This window comes from Xiphias gladius, chromosome 10 (assembly GCF_016859285.1).
Source record: "Xiphias gladius isolate SHS-SW01 ecotype Sanya breed wild chromosome 10, ASM1685928v1, whole genome shotgun sequence".
Classification (NCBI taxonomy): domain Eukaryota; kingdom Metazoa; phylum Chordata; class Actinopteri; order Istiophoriformes; family Xiphiidae; genus Xiphias; species Xiphias gladius.
The window spans coordinates 3,799,522-3,814,224 of NC_053409.1; the positions used below are offsets into that span (position 1 = coordinate 3,799,522).

The window sequence follows — 14,703 nt, forward strand, 5'->3', positions numbered from 1 at the left end:
GTGGTCATTTATCAAAATGGCTGTTTTCATTTAATTGAACACACTGGGATTCAAGCATAGAGGTTTCTGTATAAATAAAAATATCATGATTTGGAGGTATTAATTATTAATTTGTTGAGTCTCATTATAAATATGTGAACTACCAAGAAATCATTTTATACGTGTATAATGAATGATTGACAGTGTGCTAATAGATCGCCTGAATCAGTCATGTGCATTAACAAGCTAACCTTTCCTGTTTACATGACAATTATGGAAAAAAATACTTTCACACAGTGTTTAACGGGAAAACGTAGCTGTATTGAGTGTGTTAAGTCAAAATATAACCAATTTTACCGCTAAAGCATATAATACACAGCATATCGTTAAAGCAACCTACTCTCCAGGGGAAAAAAATCAGTACTGGATTATTCTGCAAACCCAGGATTTTGTATTTTATATCATGATTTCATCAACACAGAGTACATTGGACAAGCGGGCATAGGCAGCCCCTAGTATTTTCAAAGTAAACAAAGTAAACAGACATTAAGTGTTTTCAACTGTGTTGCTGCAGGAGGCTACCAGTCAGACTCTTTTTAAGTAAGCTAAACTTTTGTGTTTGTTATGTACATTGTTCACTGTTTGGATAATTTACAGTTGTTGTTAGCATGACTTTTTGAACGATCCAATGTTATTTAAGACTACTAGTAGTGTATGCGTGGCTGTAGATGATAACCTAAATCTATCTAACGTCCTGTGCCTCTGTTTGTCAGGTAGGCATACAAAAGCCAAAGGGTCAGGATGAGGAAAATCCAGTCACTGGAAAGCCAAGGCACAGGGTACAAATACAATCTGGCAGAGAGCAAGTGGAAATGGACCAGTATATATACGAGCTAATGAGGCGCTAAAGATGGAATTGGGAACAGGTGAGCAGGTGAGTGAGCAGGAGGAGCAGGTCAGGTGATACTACAGGAAAGGCAGACAGGTGGGTGTGGCAGGGTCTGAAATTACAGCAGAATTAGAACATGTGTGCACAAACAATTGGACTGAATGAATGAAAGGATGAATGAGCAGAATGATAACCAAAACCATGACACTTTATTGTCAAAAAGTTCTTATTTCATTTCAAGGCTATAGAGACTATAACATCTCTACCCAGCTGGGATTTCTCTTTGTGCCAAAAGCTCCTTGTGTGGCTAGTGCTGGAATAACAAATTTAAAAAAAAAAAAGGATGTTTTTATGGGGACTGGGTTGCATTAATGGAAAAATGCACATATACATAACACCTTCCTCTCAGAATTCCTCTCTGTAAAAGAGAGAGAGAGAAAAAGTTGCAATACGTACATTTGTGTGTAAATATTCCTGCTTTACTCATTATCTAAATAAACAAAATGGGTCTGAAATACAGGAGACAGTCCCATCCATGCTGATTGAGACACAAGCAATGAATCATTTGATCTATTGAATGTCAGAAAATTGTGAAGAAATACCTATTGCAATTTTTCAGAGGCATTAAGTAATGTCTAGACATTCCTCTATTTGTCCAACATGTCCAACAGTTCAAAATCAAAAGGTATTCAATTTATAATTACAGAAGAGAAAATTAGAAAATATTCACTCAGTTCACATGAAAAGCAGGTATCATGAAATTTTTGGCATTTCTTTTACTTGAAAAGGTGGCGGTGGTTATCAGTTTGTGTTGTGTTGTTTCTGTGTTATGTGTGTATGTTGTCTTTAAGTTTTGCAGGTTCCTGGTTGGGTGGAGCTAGAGGCAGCTGGCCACTGTGTCCAGGTTATATAAGGTTTGCTCCATCCTAGTAGCTTAGAGGCCTGCTCTCCCCTTGAACCATCTTCTCTTATATTAGCTTTTTGATTTTCTGTAAAGTTTTTTTAGTATTATCTTAGCTAACTTGGCAGTATGCTTTACCTGCTTGTCCCATTCGCTGAATTCAATATTTTTGTTATGTATACAGTATTTAACAAAATTAATCTCTGTTAGAAAAATTCCTTCCCTGTAGTTCATCCCCTGTGAGTGCTTCTCTAGGGTCTCCGAGCCAGACCATAACAAAGTGGTGGCTCATCCTACTTGAGAACTAAGGTGATAGCAGTGTTTAATTGACATTTTGCTGTTAAGGCACTGTTTGGAAAATTTTGTTTGATTAATGAGGAGTGCTTTGCTATACTTTTGTGTCTTACATACAGTAGATGCTGGCTGGGGGGGGCGACATAGTATGAGAGTAGGTTCCTGTGTAGCGATGTCTGTGATAGTGCTGGGCAAACAAATCCGGTATGACAAAAGCTCTTGCATTGTCCCACCTACTCAGCTGAACTGCCAGATTAACTGCCAGCCGTATGTGTTTCAAAACTCACTTTAGCACTGTGAGACAAAGTTTAGCTTGCGTAAGCAGTGCGGTAGGTGACTAACTGATACATATCTTCCCGTCGTGGCTTACTGTAGCTGTATGTGCTTGCTGCTGAGACCATTCAATACTACAAACCCATATAGTAAGTAAAAGAGGTTCTTGGTTATAAATGATCAGCTCTATGTAGCTGATATGGCCTTTAGCTTAATATTTTGAGGATAATGAAGCATATTGTTTTATTTCCTCCTGATAGCCACTTTTCATGTTACTGTGGCTTGAAAGGTGCGCAACAACAAATACTCGAAAACTCTGCACACTCAAAATATTCAATACATTTAGAGGTTCAGACCCAGTATATAAAAAAAAAATACATTTGAACCTCCCCACACTAGTCCATGATGGGGATATCCTTTTGTGCACTGTTTGCGATGCACTTGTTGAGAGTTTATGAATTGAGGAGCTCAGGGGAGACTGCTTTACTTTTCCAGAGCAACATTTTAACTAGCTTTGGGTCAAACCCCTGTCTCTATTCTCAGCTACTGGTAAACTAAACTCAGGAATTCTGGTTGGTTCTCGTGGGGATGTAGAATTCATTTTCTTACAAACCGTAGGGCAAATTGAACATTCACTGCTACATTCAACTTTCACTGCTATATTGAAGCATGGTAGAGATATCACCACTGTGTGGCTAGTTACAATAACCTTGCATTATGCCTAATAATTCACAAACCATAAGATTTAAGCAATCCATTCCTAATACAGGTGTGCCCTCTGGGGATGTGCTAAACAAACTTAGTGCATCTTAGTGTTTTTTGCCATAAATAACTTGTAAACTGTGAGATGCAAACAAAAGATTTTTTCATACACACTTTCACCCTTAGCATGTGCTCCACATAGTGCATAGCGTCACTGACTGGCAACTTATAAAGCACTTTTTGTTTTTGCCAAAAACCGATGTGTGAGGTGCACATAAAACATTTTGGGTACACAGGTTCCCTTTGGGCATGTGCTTACCATACTAAAGAATGGTAGAGCATCCCAAAGGTTCTTATTTTTTCAGATATACACTTTTCTTCACCAACATATAGTACAAACAGCTATAAACTACTTCCACCTCTAAACTGTTCAGCTTATTAAATCTACCAGCAGCAACTGTTGCAAGCGGCAGCAGCTTGCAAGAATATACATTTTCTACAGAAAATGTACATTCTAATTTTTTATCTATTAATTTTTTTTCTGTATAATGAAGTAGTGTGCAACTTATTCAGTACTATGATTGCCTTTGACTTTGTACAGCCAAAAAAGTAACTCTTGTTGATGTATTGACAATTTTTTAGACACAATATGAATTTTGTCAGAAAAACCACATGTACTAACGTCATAAACAAAGAGGAATCCATGTGATAATGTGTACAGTGTACAGTTTTACACTGTCTAATCTGTGTAGAGCAGTTTTGTTTGCTTTTCTTTATGCTATATGTAACCGGCATTGGAAGTCCTTCCGAACCACTGTAGGGTTAACCTGTAGCTCCTCCCACTTCCTGGTTACTAATGCACACTCAAGCCTTATACAGGCAGTGCATTTTAGCATGTACAGCTACCCTGGTAGGTCCTCTCTCCCTACATGTTCAGTAGCCCTCAGGCTGCAGCTTTTGTTTGCTCTGTGTTTTCCCCTCACCTTGCACCAATCTGTGAGGTCGCATTTCTAAGCTAACCATTAGAACAATGGCTAGCCCCAATTTATTTTTGTGGCAGTCAGAGAATAAAAGTTATTGTTGCTCCCACTGCCACTGCTTTTGCTTGGTTTTGTTGTGGTATTTTTTTTTCATTTGCTTTTTTTAGATCAGTGTATTGTTTGTTTGCACTTGCCATTCTAGTATCTTTTGTTTTATTTGTTGTAGGCCTGAGCCGTAAGGCTTGCTAACTTCAATTACGCCAATTACGAGAGAGTATAAAAATAATCCCTGTTATGCTTGCAAAGTGCTTGTTCAGTTCAGTGTTTGAAGACTTTGAGGAGCGCAGTGAGACCAGAGAGGCTGAACGGACTGGTTATATTATGCATTGAGAATGAACGAGCAGAGAAGTTGAACCTAGGGCAGACCTTACTGTCCAAAGCTTGCAGAATGATGTTCAGACAGGTGAATACAACCAACTAAGTGCTGTAACCAAGCCCCCAGGAAGGGTGTTGAGCTGAGAGGTGATTTTTGGTGTTGTGGGCAAAGCTCATGATGCACAAAAAGGATTTATGGGATTTTTTGAATATGGCTAGATGTTATCCTGTTCATGCGTGTGAGTGCCCAACAGGGAGTCACCGGGCTTGGCCAGTGGAAGTCTCAGACTCGCATGCCCTCAACTGGCTCGACTGGAGAGGGACTCAAGGGCTTAAAAACACGGAAGTAACACTTTTCCAAGTGAGTGCCAATTGAGCAACTTTTTATAGGAATGAATGGGGTACCGTCTCTGAAAGTGGTCCAGTTCTCGTTTATCCAGTCATGGTTGTAATTTATTGTACAGAGGAGAACCTCAACGATCAGTGTTGATTTTCATAGCAGTTGAGTTTTTTTCATCAGTCTGTATAATTTAGTTCCAGAAAGCGTTTTGTACAAACTGCAACCTGGACTTTTTTGTTTTTGAGGCTTAAACTGCATCTTGTGGTGAATCCTCTGCGATTATGGTCATGAAGTTTTCTGTTGATCATTGACAAGAAAACATGTATGCCTGCATCCTAGAGAACATTCTTGACCTGCTGTGTAGTCATAAAGATATTTTTCTTCGCCATGCAAATGATTTTCTGTACATCCACAAGATTTGTACCAGGTCGTTTGCCATTTTCTAGTTGCTGCTTGCTTTTTTTTTTTCAAGTTTTTTTTAATTTAATTTTTTTTCTTGTAAATTTCCAACTTTAATCTTGGAAATTCTGACTTTTTTTCTCGGAATATTACCAATTATTGTCCTAATCCATCTAGTAGATGTCGGGATATTTTACTAGATAAGTGAAAACTTTGGCCAGCTGGTGGTACTAGGGGGAAAAGTAAAGGAATCACTAAAGTCTGGTGACCATGAATATCTCTACCAAATGTATGTGCACTCAATATGCGCTCAATACGTCTGCCTGGCACTGATTTTTAAGGAGACTCTGCACACCATCCCTAACATCACTGGTGAATGTGGAGGCTTGGTCACCGGTTACCTCCACCCGAGACACCCTGTTAGGGCTTTGTTCCGCCGCAGGACCAACACCAGTGGACCTGCCTGAATGCGTGAGGCTGCAACCCCAATGCAACAGGCGGTCTACGACGAGGGGGGAAACCTTGCTCTTCTGCCCTTGATTATACTGGGCAATGCAAGATCACTGCAGGGCAAGATGGAGGAACTCCATGTCAACACCAAGGGGTGTTTTGAGTACTGCGCCCCTAGTATGATGGTATTCACAGAAACCTTGGCTACAACAGGACAGCCCTAACTCCATGGTTGAAAGCGAGAGTTACTCTCTCGTCAGAGCAGACAAGAACGAACTATAGGGGAACAGAGGAGGCGGTATGGCTGTGTATGCGAGTAATGACTGGTGCTAACACTACACAGCAAGAAAAACATTCTGCTGCCCCCCATCTCTTTTCTCCCTCTCTGTTTCCAGTTGTGAGCGTGAGTGAGGGTGGACGTGCGTTTGCCAGGAGTTGGGAATTGTTTTCTGACTGTTTCTGGATTATCTCGCCATCATTTCCTCTGTACATGATCAGGTGAGCTTTATTTTTCTTTATCAGTTTATTGATTTGTTTGCCGATCGATCGGTGGTTTAGTCAGGAGGTGTTCGTGAGTGATAAGACGCCACCTCCGTCTATCCTGCAGGGAGTGCGATTAGTCCCGCCGGATAGCACTGTGACCGTGGAGAGGTTCTGCTGGCCGCCAGTGAACCGGTGGGACACGACCAGCTTTTGCCTCCAGAATGAACTGAGCGGTGGTTGTGTTCCTGAAAGACGAGCCTCAGGTTCATCATTTGACCGAGAGCAGTGTGTTTATCAGGGAGATTTTCGTGCAGGTCTCCCCGCTGTCGGTGCCCTCCACGCGGATCACCGTATCGGGTGTTCCGCCGTTTATTCCAATGAATCGCTGGAGACCGAGCTCCGCAGGTTTGGATAAATTCGCCAGTGGATTCAAAACTGTGAGGCTGGGATGTAAGGATCCCAAACGGAGGCACGTCCAGTCTCTTAGGGAGCAGGTGTTCATGTTCCTGGACCCGCTGACCCAGACGCTGGAGGTGTCTTTCAGGGTGAAGCAGAGTGACGGCCACTTCTTTGTCTACGCCAGCTCAGGGAAGCTCAAATGTTTTGTGTGTGGAGACGTTGATCACAAATCTCAATGGTGGGATAGACAAGCACAAAAGAGCTTTTATATCTGAAGTCTCTGCTCAAAAAAAGATTGATGTCTTGTTTTTACAAGAGACACATACAACTCAGACAGGCGAGGTAGATTGGGGTCTAGTGTGGGAGGGTTCATATGCCCTTGGCCATGGCACCAACTTTAGTGCAGGAGTGCAGGAGTAGCTGTTTTGTTTAAACCCACCACAAATACAACGGTTCTGTCTTCTACTGAAGTAGAGAAGGGACGGTTGCTGTGGTCAGAGCAGAGATAGAGAAATCCGTGTTCTGCTTGTCAACATATATGCCCCAAATCAAGGAGCCAAAAGAGTAGTTTTATTTAACAAGCTACAGAATGAGCTAAAGAATCATCAGCAGGATCAACTCATCATTGGTGGGGACTTCAACTGTACTGTCAACTTTACTGTGGACAGGACAAACGAGGAACCCCACCTACAGTCATCACAGAACGTAAACAGCATCATAACACAACTAGATCTGCTCGACACATGGAAGGTCAAACATCCACAGTCCAGACAGTACACATGGGTGAGGGTCAGAGACAACCTGCAGTCTGCCTGGACAGGATCTATATCTCCAAAAGTCTCAGCTCCAGACTGGTTGAGAGTAAAAATGGTCAGAGTTAGCCACCACAACATCATTCACTTAATTCTCATATGTGAAACCATGCTTAAATGCAGTAAGCCACAGGTCAAAACTATGACTGTGTGGTCACAAGATGACATAGAAAAACGAAGTGGTGTTTCCTGTGCACAGACGGGGATATTGTTTAAATAATACAGATATGGGTGTGGCTACAGAGATGACAACAGACTATATTAATTTTTGTGTGGACAACATACTCACTGAAAAAGAGATTGTATTGATAGGAAAAAGGCAGCATTTAAAAATAAGGACTGAGTTGAGCGAAAAATTACACAAAAGGAACTTAACCAGCTGATAAAGGAGGCCAGGAGGCAACACAAGGACACTATTGAACATCATTTTACAGTTATGAACTCTAAGAAACTTTGGGATTCAATGAAAGTCATCACCAATATGGAACCAAGTAAAAATTTCATTTCTACTGCTGATGATCTACAAAGAGCTAATGAACTGAATGACTTCTACCTCTTGTTCCAGACCCAGGATGTTTCTATCCAGTTCAACTATGTTTTAGACTCTCTAAGGGACGACCCGAGCATAAAGCCTGAGGTGGACAGCTACAAGGTGCAGTCCCTGTTATGCACTAGGAAGTCCAGAGGACCATTTGATTGATTATTAGCACCCCTGAATTTTAAGTACAGAATTTAGAATATCTTCACAAATAAATACAAATTAACCAATTCTGTATAATCAGAATAATTAATAAAATGTCCAAAGTCACTGAACAACAACAACAAACAGAAATTATCTCATAAAAGAAAATAAAAAATACACACTTAAAATGTAAGCTTGACACAATTATCTGCACCTTTTTGATGAATTTAAATTGGTTCCTCAAATAAAATAAAAAACAAAACTCACCTGCACTTAATTTTCAGTGTTCACATGACTCGAATTAACCAATGATTGATGGTTTTACTGCATAAAAAGGGTTTGATTGTTTCCAGTTTCTTCTCACAAGAGAACTGTCTGAGAGCATCAGAAATGCTATTATCTAAAAACATAACACTTCCTAAGGCTACAAGGCAATTGCCAAAGATCTTGAAATCCCTGTTTCATAAAACTGTTAAGAGGCCTCCAGGACGTGGTGCTAAGAAGAAACTCAGTGAGACAAGTCTACAAAGTTTGGTGCAGAAGGTGGGAAAAACACCACGCAAGACATCTAAAGAGCTTCAGGTTGACCTGGAGCAATCTGGATTAGGGGTTTGTGGCTCCATGGGTAAAGGCCAAGGAGGACACAACTATTGAAAGAAAGGCACAATAAGGCAAGACTAATGTTGCAAAAACTTTCATAGATAAGCCACAGTCTTTCTGGGATAATATTCTATGGACAGATGAAACCAAAGTAGATCTATTTGGGAATGCAGTGCATCAGTTTGTTTATAGGCGATGAAATAAAGCTCATAAGGAAAAGAACACTGCCTCCAGTAAAACATGGTGGAGATTCTATCATGCTGTTTGGCTGCTTTGCTGCCTCTAGTACTGGGGGCCTTGAATGTATCAAAGGAATGATGGAGTCAGACATTTTAGAGTGAAATGTGTTACCTAGTGTCAGAAAACTACGTTTGAGGCGAAGGTCTTGGGTCCAAGCACCTTGATGTAGTTTGGACCCAGAGACTCACTGACACAAGATAATTGTAAAGCCATATACCCGTGCGACATCCACAAAGTTTGGTTCCAGAACCAACCTCTTACATGAAATAGTCTCTAAATCAACTCAGGACCATCTTCGCCCGTAATCATATAGGCTCAGAGTTGCTGCTGGACAGTGCCTGCAAAAACCAACAGAGGCTCACAACAGCCAGGGGAAACAATTAAAAACGTAATCCCCAAATAACAACATAGTGATTTATGCAGATTGCAAAGGCAGAAGCACCCTCCATGTATTCAATGCATTGTAACTTTTGTTTAACAAGGTAAGTCCCATCAAAGTTGGAAACCTCTTTTGTAAGGGGGACCTGGGGAGACTTTTGCAAGGCAGACAACAGCTACCACTGTACAGTAAGTGGGGTTCTCGGGGGCAATTTCAATGGGTTTACACCCGGTCAGAGATGCCACCTGGTGGTTATTGGTGCATACACCAACTCTTTGGTGTTAGAATTAAAATGCAAAATGAACTTATGAACCCACTACTGGTACCGCAGTAATGGTGCTGTGCAGGGCTGTTGCTGATTCTGGGACAAAGTGGCAGAATAAAATGACTGTGTATACACAGGCATAGATTTGGGTATAGACATTAGAAATATGTCCCTATCAGCTTCAAGGTGCTGCTGAATTGTCCCTACAAATTATTTGGTTTGTGTGTTTTCCGCAAAAAGTGGGCTATAATGATGTCAGCTAGCTACAGCACTAACAGCAGAGTCTAGACAGTGAGGAATGAATTACAGGTTTGATGTAGTTACTATTAGACTATAAACTTTTTTAAACATTGCAGATTTAAAAATGTCTTTGCTGGATATGACTGGTATAACAATTAACTTTAAGGCATAAGGTGTTGGCTAATTTTTGATCATTGCTCAGACATGTCATTTTATGTAACTTTATTATTAGGCACAAATGCACCCCATAAAGCAATTTAGTACATCAGGTACTTGTTTATGAAGAACCAAAGTGTCAGTGACAGCTTAGCTGTTCTGTGATCAACTTCAACATTTATCATCTCTCCCCAGCAGCATTTTCCATTTCCTCCTGGGGGATCCTGAGGCGTTCTCAGGCCAGATGGGATATGTAATCCCTCCAGCAAGTTCTGGGTCCACCCCAGGGTCTCCTCCCTGTTGGATGTTCCTGGAAAACCTCCAAAGGATGGCGCCCAGGAGGCATCCTAATAAGATGCCCAAACCAACTCAACTGGCTCCTTTCATCGTGGAGGAGCAGCGGCTGTACTCTGAGCTCTGTCCGGATGTCCGAGCTCCTTGCCCTCTCTCTAACACTCAAACCAAATGTGCTATGGAGGAAATTCAGTTTGGCCACTTGTATCCACAATCTAATTCTTACAGTCACAACCGAGAGCTCAGGACCATGGGTGGGGGTTGGAGCGTAGATCGAATGGTAAATCGAAAGTTTAGCCTTCTGGCTCAGCTCCCTCTTCACCACAACAGTTCGGTACAAAGTCTGCATTACTGCTGATGTCGCACCAATCTCCCTCTCAATCTCACTGTCACAAGAGCCCAAGATACTTTAACTCCTTCACTTGGGGCAACAACTCACCCCCAACCTAGAGGGAACATTTATATTATTATTAATGATACATAATGTTTTAGTTATTAATTTTAGTCTCAGCTTTATATTAATAAACACATTTTAAAATATTTGTTTGGAGTCATTTTATTTAAAAATTTGTCCTCACCAATTACTAATCTGTAATATCATGAATTAGTAATATCATGTCTTGAATTACTGTCAGCTTACTGAAGTCCCAGGTCGTTGTGTTTACTCTGGTCTGTTCGGAATGTGCTATCACAAATGGTGCAACCAGAGTAACAAAACGCAGGGGAAGGACCCAAATGCAGCCATCCAGGCAGAGCTTATTCAGTTCAACGATTTATTGAAATCAAAACAAAAGAACAAAGGCTTATGGACTGGTCAGGCAGGCGAGAGTCAAAAACCAGGGAGACCAGCTCAAAAAGGTAATCAAGTCCAGTAAGCAATGGCAAAAATCCAAAATTCAGGAAACAGGCAACAAGGGTAAACATACACGTAAGACAGGTTAACGCAAGGAACTAGGTCAAAAAGCATACAGTAACTAAGAATAAAATTATGGCAAGTGAAGAGGTGAAATGCAAGGCTATAAATACACTGGGAACTAATTAATTAATAAGAAAAATTGAGGGAAAAAACACAAAGACAGAAAGTAAAACCATGACAGACTTAAAGCAGCTTCAGGTTGATGGGTGTATGAGATGCTGGTGACCTGTGGAGGGAGCTGCAAGTCTGAGGGAGGACTGACATAAAGAGATCAGAGCTGAATCTCAAGCCCTCTGGACGGACCAAAACTAAAAAAACGATTACGTTTCTTGCAGTAAAGTACCTACTATACATAGTTTTCACTTCAAAGTCTTAACTCTGCATATTGTTGGGAACTACTGAAAGTGTATATTCTCTATTCCAAATGTTATATTTTATATGCTTTCTAATGAAGTCATATTTTTACAATAAAAAATAGCTACAAAAACAAACAAACAAACAAACAAAAACAAAAAAACATATTTTTGTGTTTCAGTGTGTGTGTTAGCATGCAGTTATTGTGTCCTCAACTGCACTCTCTGGGTATTAGATGTTGATGTTGCTCTGCCCCTAGTGGTTAATAGTGTCAATACATTCAAATCAGCTTACAAATGTGTACATACACACATGCAAGGTAAGGTCCAAGTCCTCCGTATTGTCAACCTACAAGTAATTGTATGTAATGTTAATGTTTCTTTGGAACAATATACAGGGCCTTGATCTAGTATTATTGACAAATGTGCAAATTTAATGCAACACAAAACCATACCCTTACTTAATATTACTCTTGTGATGCTTAAAGTGTTCAGTTATTGTTTGTGTTCATAGAACTGCTATGATATTTTTTAGGCTGCAATTTGCGGTGCTGTTGTATTTATGATAGCATGATCACCCTATACAATATAATGTGCTCATCATTGTCATCTTCTCTTGTGTTCGATCTTTGTATATTTTCTCAATTGTTATGTGGATCAAAACAAATCAATTAATCTATCTTCAAAGTCAAGCGGGCAATATCATTAGGAAACACTCCATAAACATCCATTGTTATGCAGATGCTACCCAATTGTACTTGCCAATGAAGCCTGATGAAACCTATCAGTTAGCTAACCTTCAAGCTTAAGGAAATAAAGTCCTGGTTGACCACTAACTTTCTGCTGTTAAATTCAGACAAAACCAAAGTTATTGTACTTGGCCCCCCATACTTTTAGATACACATTTTCTAATGATATACTTATTCCTGGCCCTGGCCTCCTGCACCACCAGAATCTTGGAATTCTCTTTGATCAGGATATGTCCCTTAACTAAAAGGTTTAAACAAACTTCAAGGACTGCCTTTTTTCACTTATGTAACATTGCAGACATCAGGAACATCCTGTCTCAAAAAGATGCAGAAAAACTAGTCCATGCTTTTGTTACTTCTAGGATGGATTATTGTAATTCCTTATTATCAGGCAGTCCCAACAAATCTGTAACTACTCTCCAGTTGATCCAGAATGCTGCAGCCTAAGTATTAGGAAAAGAGACCATATTTCTCCTGTGTTATCATCACTGTATTGGCTCCATGTAAAATCCGGAATATAATTTAAAATCGTTCTCCTCACCTACAAAACCCTTAATGGTCAGGCACCATCATGTCTTAAAGAGCTCATAGTACCCTATTACCCCACTAGAACACTGTGCTCCCAGAATTCTTTTTTACTTGTGGTTCCCAGAATCCTCCAAAAGTAGAATGGGAGGCACTGCCTCTACTTTGGAACCATCTTCTAGTTTGGGTCAGGGAGGCTGACACCCTCTCCACATTTAAAAGTAGGCTTAAAACCTTCCTTTTTGATAAAGCTTGTCGTTAGGGCTGGCTCAGGCTTGGCTTGAACCATCCGCTAGTTACGCTGCTATAGACGTAGACTGCGGGGACTTCCCATGATGCACCAAGCTCCCCTCTTCTCTTCTCCCTCTCCATCCGTGCGTATTCATAACCCATAAATGCTTGTTTCTAACTTGGCTTCTTCTCTCTCCTGTAGCCTTATACTTTCTTGTCTCTCTCCTCTTTCCTCCTGTTCCTTTCTGCAGGTGTTTCTGCCTCCGGAGCTGCAGAGTCTGGGTCTGTGACTGCAGACCACCTACTACTGACATGTTCCTGCTCAACATGCATTGCTTCTATTATTATTATTATTATTATTATTATTATTATTATTATTATTATTAATATTATATTTGGTCTGATTATTATTATTATTAGCCCTATTATTATAATTATTAGTTTTATTATTAGTCTTATTATTATTATTAAGCATTTTTATGTGGAACCTGCATTGTTCTATGTTGGTTTTTGAACTGAATAGATTGAAAAAACTGAAAAGACATCTCCATGGCTAGGTGTCGTATTTTCATGGTTCGCCAGGAAACAAGAAGTGGTTTGGCCTGAAGACATGCCAATTTTGAGTTATAGTCATAGTGCCACCTACTGGCAAAAGGAAATGACATGCCTTATACTTTGATGTATGCCTGGGAGGGTGATCAGATCCACCTCTAATGTTCAGAAAATCCTTAAGACCTTGACGATGTTTTTATTGTGAAGATAGTGAGTTTTCATTGAATGCCGTTTCCCTGGTGGTGTGGTGAATTTTGTTGTTTTGATTTGAAAGCAGAAACTATTTTACCTTGAATCCACATCATCAGATATTTTCCAAATTTAACATGTTTGATAAAAGTTCCTGCCTGAAGACATCTACAGGCCATTACTGATTCAGAATAATTGTGCCAGCTACTGGCAACAGCAAGTAGGCCTTGTGTGGCAATCACCTATGGTCACGAAAGTGCACAGCTGCATCAACCAACACAGTGGGCATTCTGCCGGGATGACTGCCTTTTCAGAATTAGAGTTGATGAGTTGTTGGAAGCATCGATGTGCGATTCTAATTCTGCATCTCTACATTTGAGTTTATACTGCCTTTTTGTAGGCCGATTTCCAAAGGAGGACCCATTACTTTTATGCTAGTTAAATTAGACTTGTAACTGACAAAATGAAGTGCCAACATAATGTGTTAATGTGTTATGGCTTTTGGACCATTACAAACCACCAGAACAGTTTCAAGACCCTGGAGGCTTCATAATGTGATATGCCATTTTTTGAATGGATTCATTTTGAAAATGAAAAAAACCTGTTGTTTGCAATGCATCACAATTTTTGCCTTATACTTTCAAAGAGTTTAGAACTGGTGACTAAAAACAAAACTCCCATTCTTGGATATACATTCCATTGCATTGTAACTATTTTCCCATACAAAGGTGATGACTCAGTGTGAGGGGTGTACTCACTGGTACTCTTTAAGGCCCTGATGCTTGCTTTCAAGCACTGTAACCACCGATGAAACTCATATTCAAGTGCAACAGCCAACACTTACCTTTGATGGACACATGAAATAAAGTAAATAAACTTTTTGTATATTGTATTACTGTAAGAACTTGTGGATTATATATAGATGGGGGTAAACCTCCACTGCGAGAAGGTGCTATAGTAACAAGCAGTAGTGCTAAGATTGTCTGATTTCATTTCCTGACCTTATTAAATTGCCCTATAGTGCTCCAGAATTCAGAAATTTCCTCCAAGGTACAT

At 40.2% G+C, this 14,703-nt stretch overlaps 1 protein-coding gene across 1 annotated transcript in view; it reads right to left on the reverse strand.

Moving 5' to 3' along the window:
- nrxn3a (neurexin 3a) overlaps positions 1-14,703 on the reverse strand; it is a 241,614-nt gene that overhangs the window by 46,741 nt on the left and 180,170 nt on the right. The gene's annotated exons all lie outside the window — the stretch shown is intronic.